This window comes from Dioscorea cayenensis, unplaced genomic scaffold (assembly GCF_009730915.1).
Source record: "Dioscorea cayenensis subsp. rotundata cultivar TDr96_F1 unplaced genomic scaffold, TDr96_F1_v2_PseudoChromosome.rev07_lg8_w22 25.fasta BLBR01000126.1, whole genome shotgun sequence".
NCBI classification, from domain to species: Eukaryota; Viridiplantae; Streptophyta; class Magnoliopsida; order Dioscoreales; family Dioscoreaceae; genus Dioscorea; species Dioscorea cayenensis.
In genome coordinates, this window is record NW_024086517.1 from 86,459 (window position 1) to 98,400 (window position 11,942).

At 44.5% G+C, this 11,942-nt stretch overlaps 1 non-coding gene across 1 annotated transcript; it reads right to left on the minus strand.

Moving 5' to 3' along the window:
- Positions 1-1,885: 1,885 nt before the first annotated feature.
- On the minus strand, positions 1,886-1,992 carry LOC120253598. Its single transcript, XR_005534333.1, has one exon. It is a non-coding gene; the product is annotated as a small nucleolar RNA R71 (small nucleolar RNA).
- Positions 1,993-11,942: the final 9,950 nt, after the last annotated feature.

Sequence of the window (11,942 nt, forward strand, 5' to 3'; positions counted from 1 at the left end):
TCCATCTTTTCCCCAACTTGAGAGAGGGCTTCAGCTAGGGTTTTGAGGGGTATTGGATAAGGTTTTGGAGAGGTTCTACGGCTCTGACATCGTCATTCCTTAGGAAGAAGGTTGGTAGGGGAGCTTCCGTTGAGGCGTATCCTATACCAGATAAGGTAATCCTTGGACGACGAGTAGAGGACTTTCCACAAGACCATTGACACAACCGTCGAGGATGTTTCTCTATGGATTCATTGCTTTTACATTCTATTTCTTTGATTATACTTAGCTCCATGGAGAGCTAAACCCCTACTGGGTACTTGGGTATTTGTGAACCCTAGGATGTATTTGTTTCATTGAATCTCATTATTATGCTTTCAATTAATTGACGTTTGTTGTGAGTTCCAATCTTGAATGCTTGATTGTATGAACATTTCCCCTAGAATGACACTAGGGTTGAGAGTTCTTGTTGGTAACCTTGTGGGTGAGTGACACACCACGAGCGTTAGACAAAGCTAGGTTGGAGAGGGTTGAGAGGGTGAGTCGAGAGGTATAGGAGCGTCCCTTTTCCCTCCAACGTGATAGATTCTACCTTCGTTCCTTGAGTTCTTTCTGGCCATAATAGAGTGAATGGTCTAAGGGATGACCCTCCGCTGGGGCTTAGTTGCACGTGCAACGGAGTGAAGCGTCGAGGCGATCTTAGTATCTAGGGCTTAATCGATGTTAGGGACCTTCCGCCTGGACCAAAGGGTTAGGTCTATAATTAGGAAGAGATTTATCACTTGGAGTCCCTAGAGCTCATTGCAACTCTATTCGAGTGCGAGGTTGAGAGGTTATCTAATCTCTCCTCCAGGACATGTATAGAGTTAGGCATAGTTGACCTTAGATTTGGGACTATGTAATTAAGGATTTCCACGACTCACCATTGCATCTATTAGGAAGCATAATAGAGGGTTCTTGCACTTGAAACAATTATCCTAGGCGGAGCATTATCCGAGTACCCCATCTTTATCGATTGCCTTACCTCCTCCTTTACTCGTGCTCTCTTACTTGTTGCTTTTACTTTTGAGAATTGAATCATTGTGACACTTATAACTATTGATCTTTCACATAGGTAAGAAGTGGATTAAGTGTTTTTATTCCCTACTCCTTATGGATTCGATACCCGCTCATCCGAGATTATTACTTTGACAAACCCGTGTACTTGCGGGATATACGTTTAGGGACCTTGTCAAGTTTTGGGCGCCGTTGCCGGGGAGTAGGCGTTTAAAGATACTTTGCACTTTCTTTTCTTAGCTATTTCACCATACATTCTATTTCATATCTTCTTATTTTATCATCTTTCTGATTTCTTTTTCTTTCTTTTTGGGTGCAGCTCCAGGTTATGACCCGAGGGAATCCCTCAATATTGATTGAAGGAGATCCTGAGCTTGAATGTACACTTAGAAGGAAAGGAAAAGAGCCTGTGCAAGAACAGTCTAATTTAGCTGATTTGGAAGTCGAAAGATCTGATAATATGGCAGAACAGAACGAGCAACAGCGAACATTATCTGATTATGCCAGACCTTCAGTGTTGGGGACACAATCGAGCATTGTGCGTTCCCCGATTACAGCTCAGAACTTTGAGTTGAAGCCGACATTCATCCACATGTTGCAACAATCCGCACAGTTCAATGGTTTGGCCGATGAGGATCCAAACAATCATATAGAGAGTTTTCTCGAGGTGTGTGATATGCTGAAGATAAACAGAGTGATGGATGATGCCATCAAGTTTAGAGCCTTCCCATTTTCCCTAAAGGGGAGAGCAAAGCATTGGCTACACTCATTACCTAGAGCATCGATTACCACATGGGAGGAGATGGTAGAAGCTTTTCTTGCCCGTTATTTTCCTCCCGGAAAATGAGCAAAGCTTAGGAATGAGATTTCATCCTTTGTTCAGTTGGAATTGGAGTCTCTATTTGAGACATGTGAAAGGTTCAAGGAGCTCCTGAGAAAGTGCCCGCAACACGGATTCCCGGAGTGGATGATTGTTCAGACCTTTTACAATGGTTTGAACCCGAGTACAAGGCAACTCTTAGATGCGGCAGCAGGAGGTACCTTAGGTAGCAAGACCCCCTATGAGGTCCATCAGTTAATTGAAGAAATGGGGTTAAACAACTACCAATGGAATTCTAGGGAGAAGAAAAAAGTGGCCGGTCTCCATGAAATAGATGAGGTACCTACAATTCTGGTTGGAAGAATCATCCCAATTTCTCATGGAGTAATCAGGGTCCACAAAAGGCCATTGGGCCACCGGGTTTCCAACAACAACAACAAGCACCTCAGGTGGAAAACAGAGTCTCAGGTTTGGAAACCTGAATGAATGACTTAGAGAAGCACTTGACTAGATTTGTGCAATCTGTAAATACAAGGTTTGAATCAGTCGAGGCTACACTTTCGCAACCACACCTCCTTTTTGCATTACCTTGAAAATCAGGTGGGACAAATTGCGAATTCTCTTTCTGAAAGGCCACATGGAAGCTTGCCGAGCAATACGGAGACCAACCCTAGATAGCATGTGAAGGCGATCACTTTGAGAAGTGGTCGTGAGGCTGAAGGTAGGCTTCCGAGTGAGAAGCAAAAAGAACACGCACCCGAGGTTATAGAGGTAGAAGAGGGGACAAGCAAAGAGAAAGAGGTGGCACCCCCACCTTTCAAGCCAAGAATCCCTTATCCCTCTAGATTGAAAAATGACCAAAGGGATGAACAGTACAAGAAGTTCCTGAGTTTGTTCAAGCATCTCCATATCAATGTTCCTTTTGTTGAGGCATTGGCCTAAATGGCTAAGTATGCGAAGCTCTTGAAAGACTTGTTGACTAACAAGAGGAAGTTGGAGGAAAGTGCTTCAGTGATTTTAGATGCTTCATGCTCGACGGTATTGCAAAAGAACATGCCGAACAAGAAGAAAGACCCGGGAAGCTTCATCATTCTGTGTAATATTGGCAATCTAGGTGAGGAAATGGCATTGGCGGAATCAGGGGCCAGTATCAACATTATGCCATACACCTTCTTTCAAAAGCTAGGCTTGGGCGATCCTAGGCCTACTAGGATGACTTTACAACTAGTGGATCGAACAGTGCGACCTCCGAGAGGCATCATTGAAGACGTGCTTGTCAAGGTGGATAAGTACATTTTTCCGGTTGACTTTGTGGTGCTAGACGTCGATGAGGATGCAGATGTACCTTTGATACTTGGGAGACCGTTCTTGCGGACTTCCAAAGCATTGATTGATATGGACGACAGAGAGCTCAGATTAAGAGTTGGAGATGACAAGCTCACATACCGCCTTGTCGAAGCCATGCGGCATTCTCTTGATTTCGATGATACTTTATACTTTCTAGACACTACTGATGAGATTGTTGATGAATACATGCAGGAAATGTTCAATCCGGATCCATATGAAGGTTTGTTCGACCAAGAGGAGGGACATGAAGATGTAATGATGCTTGGATCGATGGAAGAAGTACCATCTACCCCGGGGATCCTGAATAAGGTGCTCCGGAAAATGAAGAGGGCTAGGAGACACCACCGGAAACACTCCAAGGCTGTTGGAGACGTCAGTGAACGGAAGGAGTTGGATGAATCATTGCTAGGTGGTCCCAAGCTCGATAATAAACCCTCTATTTTCAATAGATTGTGCTCATCATGCTTCCAAGTGATGGGTAAGATGACAACCTTCATCTATGAACCCCCGTGAGGTAAGACAAGGTACGTCAAGCTTAGTGACATTAAACAAGCGCTTCTTGGGAGGCAACCCAAGTTGTTACTATTTTTCTTAGTTGAATAATGTAGTGTTTTGCATGAATAAATTGTGGAGTGTTCGTGTCTTGATTTTTAGATGCTTGTGCTATGATTTTATTGTGGGTTTTTAAAGTTATCGTGTGTTTTCATGTGGAATTTGCGAAGTTTGGTCATTTGAGTTCTATTTCATGTTTTTCACTGGTAAAATTTGCATAATAGGGCAGGCTCTGAGTGTGTAAACATGTTTAAAGATTTTCTGCAGAGCCTGCAGGTTTTTCTAAGGCATCCAGTGAAAACGCACGGGTGTGAGTAATTTTCACACGCCCGTGTATATGTATTGCGAGCTCATCCAGAGAATGCACAGGGGCGTGTGGTTGCCCCTGTGAATGACCATGTGACTGTCACACGCCCGTGGGTAATTTCCGCACGGGCGTGTGAATTCCTGCAGAGTTGGGCGGATTATCCCGTGAGCACACAGGGGCGTGGACTAGCCCCTATAAGCGACCTTGTGAACCACACACAGGCATGGGTAATTTCCACACACCCGTGCGAAATTCTGCATAGGAGTTCTCTCCATCCCGAGAAAACACAGGGGGCGTGTGGCTGCCCTTGTGAGTTGGCCATGTGAATGTCCACGCCCGTGCGGAATTTCCGCACGGGCATGTAGAACACTTGGCTATTTTCTCGGATGTTCAGGCAAGCCACAGGGGCATGCGGCTGCCCCTATAGGTCGGGCGCACGGGCGTGGGTATTTTCCTCACGCCTGTGCGAGAGTAGTCAGAGTTGAAGAAGTGTCTTCCCGAGAGCGTACAGGGGCGTGTGTACGCCCCTGTGGCTCTCTTGTAATGAGGCGCACGGGCGTTGGCAATTTCCACACGCCCGTGTGGATGCACAGAATTCCAAGAGACTCGATTTTTTCCTTAAAAACCTTGTGAACCGTCTCATTCCTCATCTCTAGTCACTTGAAAACTACTTCTGATCATCTTCTCGGCCGATCACCGTTGTTTTGGAGAATTTTTCTTCGCATATCATGCCGATTTTCAGAGTTTTCGCATTTATTTCATCGGTAACCTTTTTTCTTCACCAAGTCTTGTTTTTTGTAGATTAAATGTCTTCATGAGCACGAATTTTCATTTAACAATGCATGGTGCATGTTTAGAAAACGTCTAGAAGCGTTTTTAAAGTTAAATTTTTGAGAATTATTGTGCACCTATGCGGTTTTTTTTCGTGCCTGGAGATCCACACGGGCGTGGGAAATTTCCACAGGCCCGTGTGGAATTCTGCAGTAAACCGTTCTTGAGCTTCTTTGATCGTTCTCCTCTTTTTCTATTATAGGTATGGTACCGCGAGTGAGGAAGAACGAAGTTAAGCATCTCAGAGTCACCCCACCCCAGCCAATACACATGGATTTTTCAAATCCCGAGCATCAGACTCGATTTGAGAAACTTTCAGCACTTGGTTTTGGTCAGACTCATTTTGTGGATTTGCAAGTGCAAAGAGATGTTCAGCGGGGTGACGAGCTAGCTGATGAGATTGATGAGATGCTAGTAGTAGGAAGTTGGAGGAGGCTACTGACGATCAGTTAGCCAGCTTACCGCGCATTGACGCTTGAGGTTTTAGCGTCTTTTGAGTTTCATCTGATGCATGGGAGGTCTGACACTATGGAGGCTATACAGTTTTGGGCATTCGGACATCCATTTTCCATGAGTGTCACTGAGTTTTCGATTTGGATGGGCCTGTACGATGTTGCATATACAGGTACAGTGGAGTATGGACGTTTACTTGCGGATTTTCCAGTATCAGTGACTCCACATCATATGTATAGGATTCTGTGTGGACATGGGCAGTATGAACCGGGGATTTCGAAGATGACTAGCCTATCCAGGTTAAGGTATAGGTATTTGCACGCGGTTATCAGTAGGTCTGTGTCAGGTCGAGCCGATAACACAACTGCTCTAACCAGGCAGGATTTGCCCAATTTATACTCCATGGCCCGCATTGTGCCGATTCACTTGGGGTACATAATAGCAGATATTCTGAGATACCGGTCGGTCTCGAGAGGTGGGTTTATTATTTGTGGCCCTTATATCACCAGGCTCATCTTGGGAATGGGTTTGGGGGATGCTTTATGTGGTGCTGAGAGGACATTTGTGCTTACCCCTCTTGCGTTTGAGACGATCAGGATGATCGGGTTGGTATGGAGATGTGGGCCAGGGGTCTATATTATTGCTACAGCTACCCTAGAGACCGCCAGGATCGGAGGAGATACTGCGGAGGATTCCCAACAGATTCCCAGATCCCTCGCAGCTTATGACCGTAATGAGAGGCTTGTGAGCGATGTGGCTGAGAATCAGACCGAGATAGCGGAACTCCGAGCTATCCAGGCAGTGCAGTACGCTGAGATATTAGACCGTTTCGATATGATACAGCGGCTACTGATGGGTAGGCCACTAGTTTCCCCCCACCTCCTCCTAACATCTCCCTCACCACTTTCGCCAGCACCCTTCGATTTAGCACCACCAGCAGCAGCAGCAGTTAAGCCCGAGGACGATGCCGACACCTGACTTTTATTTATTTTACTTTTATGCATTTCATTTTAGACTTGTTCACTCATAAAGGATTCTTCTTCTAAGTTTATTCGCATGTTGATTCTCGAGTTGTATTTATTGCTTTATATTTTATATACTCGGGTTGATTTTGTTTTTATTGAGCTTCACTAAATCCCCTCGTGTATGCGTGCAGATGGTCTTGTCATCTTGGGAATTGAGACTTTGTCATGGGCACGACCAAGGTGCTTCGGCACTTGCCCATGTGAGCTTCATAACCCGTCGGAACATTACTCCCAAGGACTTAGCTCCATCAAATGCGACACTAGGATTCAGGGGAGTATTGTTTTGATTTCTTCTCCCACATATATTCTTCATTGATATACATTCTAAGTGAGCTTGCATGTGTACATTGGGGACAATGTACAACTTAAGTGTGGGGGGGAGTTTCATAGTGCACACATCTTTTCTATTGTTCTTGATTGATATATGCTCACATAGCCAATGGCGGTTCACCCTAGTTGCATTGATTGTATTCTTGAGTTTAGGAAAATTTTTAACATTTAATATTTTCATGCTCTAATTTTATTTGAATTTTTAGGAATTTTTGCCCGAATTATACTTAGTGCACTACTCACTCTTTAAACTCTATTTGAAACTCATGTTCGATGTTAAAGGGACTAGTTATAGTTGTTTTTTGTGTTAAAAAAAATGAAAAATGAAAAGAAAGAACAAAATAGTTTTATTGTTTATTTGTGCTTGTTGGGTGGAAAGAGCTACCACCTATTAAGTATGAAGCTACTCTCATAAGTCGGATACTAGCTATGCCCTAATGATAGAAAGAGCTATCTCATAGGATGAGTGAAAGCTACCACTCCGGTAGAAAGAGCTACCACCTCGAAAGTGTGAAAGCTACCTTAGCGCCCGGTTTGGAAAGGGCTACCTTAGAGGATGTGTGAAGCTACTACCATCTTTGAAATTGTTGTCACTTTTGTAGATAAATAAGTCCCTTGTACTTAGAACTTTGATTAGTATACCTTGGGTTGTTTTGAGTCAGTTCACACACGTACACAATTTCTGGTTTATTGTCCTTTTATATTCAAGTTTTTAGCTAGAGCTTTGATTTTTTTTGTATTTATTGTTGAAATTTACCTAACTTGTAGAATGCTCTCTCTCTGTACACTTTGGTGAACCTAAGGCCAAGCACTTTGACAAGTTCCCCTTGCTTATATCCCGCAAGTGCACGGGTTTGTCGAAGTAATAATCCCGGGTGAGCGGGGTCGAATCCACAGGGAGTAGGGAATGAAAATACTTAATTTGGTTCTTAGCTATGTGGAAGATCAATAATGATTGGTGTGAAATTGATTCAATTCTCAATAATAAAAGAAACAAGCGAGAGAGCAAGAATAAAGAAAATGGTAAGGCAATCGATAAAGATGGGGTACTCGGATGATGCTTCACCTAGAAAAATCGTTTCAAGTTCAAGAACTCTCTATTATGCTTCCTAATCGATTCAATGGTGAGTCGTGGAAATCCTTACATACATAGTCCAAAATCTAAGGTCAACTATGCCTAACTCTATTCATGTCCCGGAGGAGAGATTAAGTAACCTCTCAACCTCGCACTCGAACAAAGTTGCAATGGGCTCTAGGGATTCCAAGTGATAAATCGCTTCCTAATTATAGACCTAACCCTTTGGTCCAGGCGGAAGGTCCCTAGCCACAATTAAGCCCTAGATACTAAGATCCCCTCAACGCTTCACCCCATTGAACACGCAACTAGGCCCCAGCGGAGGTTCATCCCTTAGACCATTCACTCTATTATGGCCGCAAAGAACTCAAGGAACAGAGGTAGAATCTATCACGTCGGAGGGAAAGGGGACGCTCCTCCAAAATAGGTGCATTATGATCGACATTGTCCTATTTCCTTCATACTCGGCCTCACAACCCTACCTGCATAAAAGTAACATAAAAACACACATATTAATGTAAAAACCTGAGAAAAGTAATGCTCAACATAAGGAATGAACGCTTCGCATTCATATCGCACAAGCACTTATCAAACTCCCCCACATTTAAGCTTTTGTTTATCCTCAAGCAAACATTAAAACATTCTGTGCATCAATGATGAAAATGTTGAAAGTGCTTGGCCTTAGGTTCACCAAAGTATACAAAGATAGCATTCTACAAGTAAGGAAAATATCAACACTAAATATGAAAAAATCAATGCTCTAGCTAAAAACTTGAATAAAAAAGGATAACAAACCCGAATTTCGTGTAAGTGTGTGAACTCACTCAAAACACCCCAAGTTATACTCCTCAAAGTTCTAAGTGCAAGGGACTTATTTATCTACAACAAGAAAATAACAAACATTTCAAAAACGATAGTAGCTTCACACATCCTCTAAGGTAGCCCTTTCCCAAGCGGCCGCTCAGGTGGATTTGACACTTTCGAGGTGGTAGCTCTTTCTACCCGAGTGGTAGCTTTCACTCATCCTATGAGATAGCTCTTTCTCTCATTAGGGCATAACTAGTATCCGACTTGTGAGAGTAGCTTCATACTTCATAGGTGGTAGCTCTTTCCACCCAACAAATACAAATAAACAATAAAACTATTTTGTTCCTTCTTTTCATTTCATTTTTTTTTTTGAATTAGCACAAGAAAATAAACCAAACTAGTCCCTTTAACATCGAACAAGAGTTTCCAATAGAGTTCAAAGAGTGAGTAGTGCACTAAGTGTAAATCGGGCAAAAATTCCTAGAAATTCAAGCAAGAACTAGAGCATGAAAACAATCAATGTTAGAATTTCTCCTAAACTCAAGAATACAATCATTGCAACTAAGTTGAACCACCATTGGCTAGGTGAGCATATAACAATCAAGAACAATAGAAAAGATGTGTGCACTATGAAACTCCCCCCCACACTTAAGTTGTACATTGTCCTCAATGTACACATGCAAGCTCACTCAAAATATATCATTCAAAAAATAGATGTGGGAGAAGCAATCAAAACAATACTTCCCTGACTCCTAGTGTTGCGTTTGATGAAGCTAATTCATTAGGAGTAGTGTTCCAACGGGTTGTGAAGCTTGCACGGCCAAGTGCCAAAGCACCTTGGCCGTGCCCATGACTAAGTCTCAATTTCCAAGAAAACAAGACCATCTGCACGCATACACGAGGGGCTTCAGTAAAGCTCAAGAAAAACAAAAATAACTCGAGTGTATAAAAGATGAAGCAATGAATACAACTCGATAATGCAAAATAACATAAACTCAGAAGGAAAATCCTTTCTGAGTGAACAAGTCTAAAAACAAGAAAATAAGAGAAAGTAAAATGCATGAAAGTAAAAGAAAGGTCAAGTGTCGAAAGTCGCTCTCGGGTCTCATGCTGCTACATCGAAGTGGAAGCATATAGTGGGTCCTCTGGTGCTGGGGTCAGGGATGGAGGTGTTGGAGGTACTGCCGGTGCCTAAAGAGTCCTTGGCTTCAGGACGAATGATGAGGCAACGTCTCACTCTAGGATCTATTGTAATATGTCGAAATGCGCCATGAACTCGTGGTACTCGAGTGGCTCATGTAGCCCTAATCTCAGCAACCTCAGCTCGGACCACTCCTATAGCATTCTCGAGCCTCTTAAAGCGATCATTGGCTCGAGAAGGTGAAAACATACGCACTGGAGGTGGTTCCTCGACCGCTGAAGATGCCTCGGTGTCTATCGATGCAGGCTGAGGCTCGGGGCTGGACCCGAGATGCTCGGCTTCATCACCCCTCATCCTCAGCTATCTCGGGGCTGGTAGAACTAATGCAAAAAACCCTCGTCCGAACCCCTACGGACCATGCCCATCAACCGCATCGCCTCTAGACCCTGTGGGAGTGGGTACACTCGCCTTCTCGACCCCACGAATCGAATTCAAGAGACCCATGCCCAGAGACTAATCTCGTAATGTAAGGACCCCGAGAAGATCGCTCCCAGTCTAGTGTAATTTCCTTGATGTCTGATGTAATCAGCCAAGATGTGCCCTAAGTGTATCGGTACGCGCTCTACCATCGAGTACAAGTACAGCAACTCCTGGCGGCTTAGGACACCAGTACTATCACCATGGCCATTCACTGACCTACTCATGATTGCGTGCAAATATCTATAGGCAGGCCGGGAAAGGCACGTGGCCATGGAGACCCCTCGTCAGATGACCCTGCACCACATAGCACTCTGTAAGCTCTCTCGCGTGGTCAAGGTTCCGTGGATAATCGAGTAGGTAACCGCGTGCACTCCTCGGAATCGTGAATGCCTCCTTGTATAAGCCAAGTAGTATGGAAAATCGCGTAATGCTCAAACTATGGTGGTGTCCAAACACTCTGAACTGAATGGTGCCCAAACTATTGAAGCTCGCATACGCTCTATCAAACTCAAACGAGGAGAGCACCTCCAATGCAAACTCTCAGATAGCTGGCTCTCTAATCGTCAACAAATGCCGCCAAACCCCCTCTGAAATAAGGTCCTCAACCTCATCAGTGAACTCATCTCCCTGCTGAAGATCTCGTAATATAGTCGTGTCCGAGAATCGAGTCCGTCAAAGGCGATCTCGATAAGCGCTCATAACGGGCCTGATGTTCAGGAATCGCAAATCGCATGCCCTCGGGCTAAGAGGATGACTCACGTGGCCTCTTATCAGTTTTCTTCTTTGTCCTAGGTGCCATGATCTGCCAAATTTAAACAAAATTAGTCAAACAAGTTGATAAAACAATCGCAGAAATCCACACTGGTCGTGGAATTTCCGCACGCCTGTGGGATTCACGGGCCCTCGAGAAACGCACTGCCGGTATCAACAATCCAAAAATACAGATCAATAATATCTCTAACTTCGTTCTAAACGTAAATCATTGTTCCAATTGAAGAAACGAAGCATTGTTGACTAGATTAATCAATAGAAATCATGAATTGATGAAGAAGATGAAGAAAATGAATTTACTGATGAGGAGAAATTAGAAAATAGAGAGCCGGCCGGAAAACTTGCTAAAATCCCACCAAACTGGCGCAATGGACTCGGAGAATGTTGTGAGAGTGTTTTCAAGGGAAAAGGAGTTGTGTAGAAGGAGAGAAATCATCCCCTTTTAAACGTAACTTGGTGACTTTTTGATGTTCTCAGATCCCCACGCTTGTGGAAATCCCCCATCGCGTAGCCTCACTTCAAAAGTCTCCACTGTGGGTGTGCACGCCTGTGCGCCTCGTAAAAACTCCACCCGACTAAAACGATCTCCCCACGGCATGCGGAAATTATCCACGCACTGGTCGTACCTGCACTCCACGTGCGCACGACACCGCGTGGTTTCCGGGTCATCCGAGAAAATATTGTTAGCTCTGCCACGCCCGCAAGCGGAAATTCCCCATGGCGGCATTCATAGGTTCTCAACCTCGCTGCAGGGGCGGCACGCACTGTTTTCTCGGGATGGAGGGAGCAACCCGCAGTTTCGCACGCAAGCGCGGCGGAAATTACCCACGCCGTGCAGTGGTTCTACAGAAAGTCACCCACGTGGGCGCAGTCCACGCCCCCGTGTATTCTCGACACCGCCCACCAGAACGCGCGACGCCTCGTGGAAATTACCCACGGGCGCAGCCGCCGCATGGTCGCCCACAGTG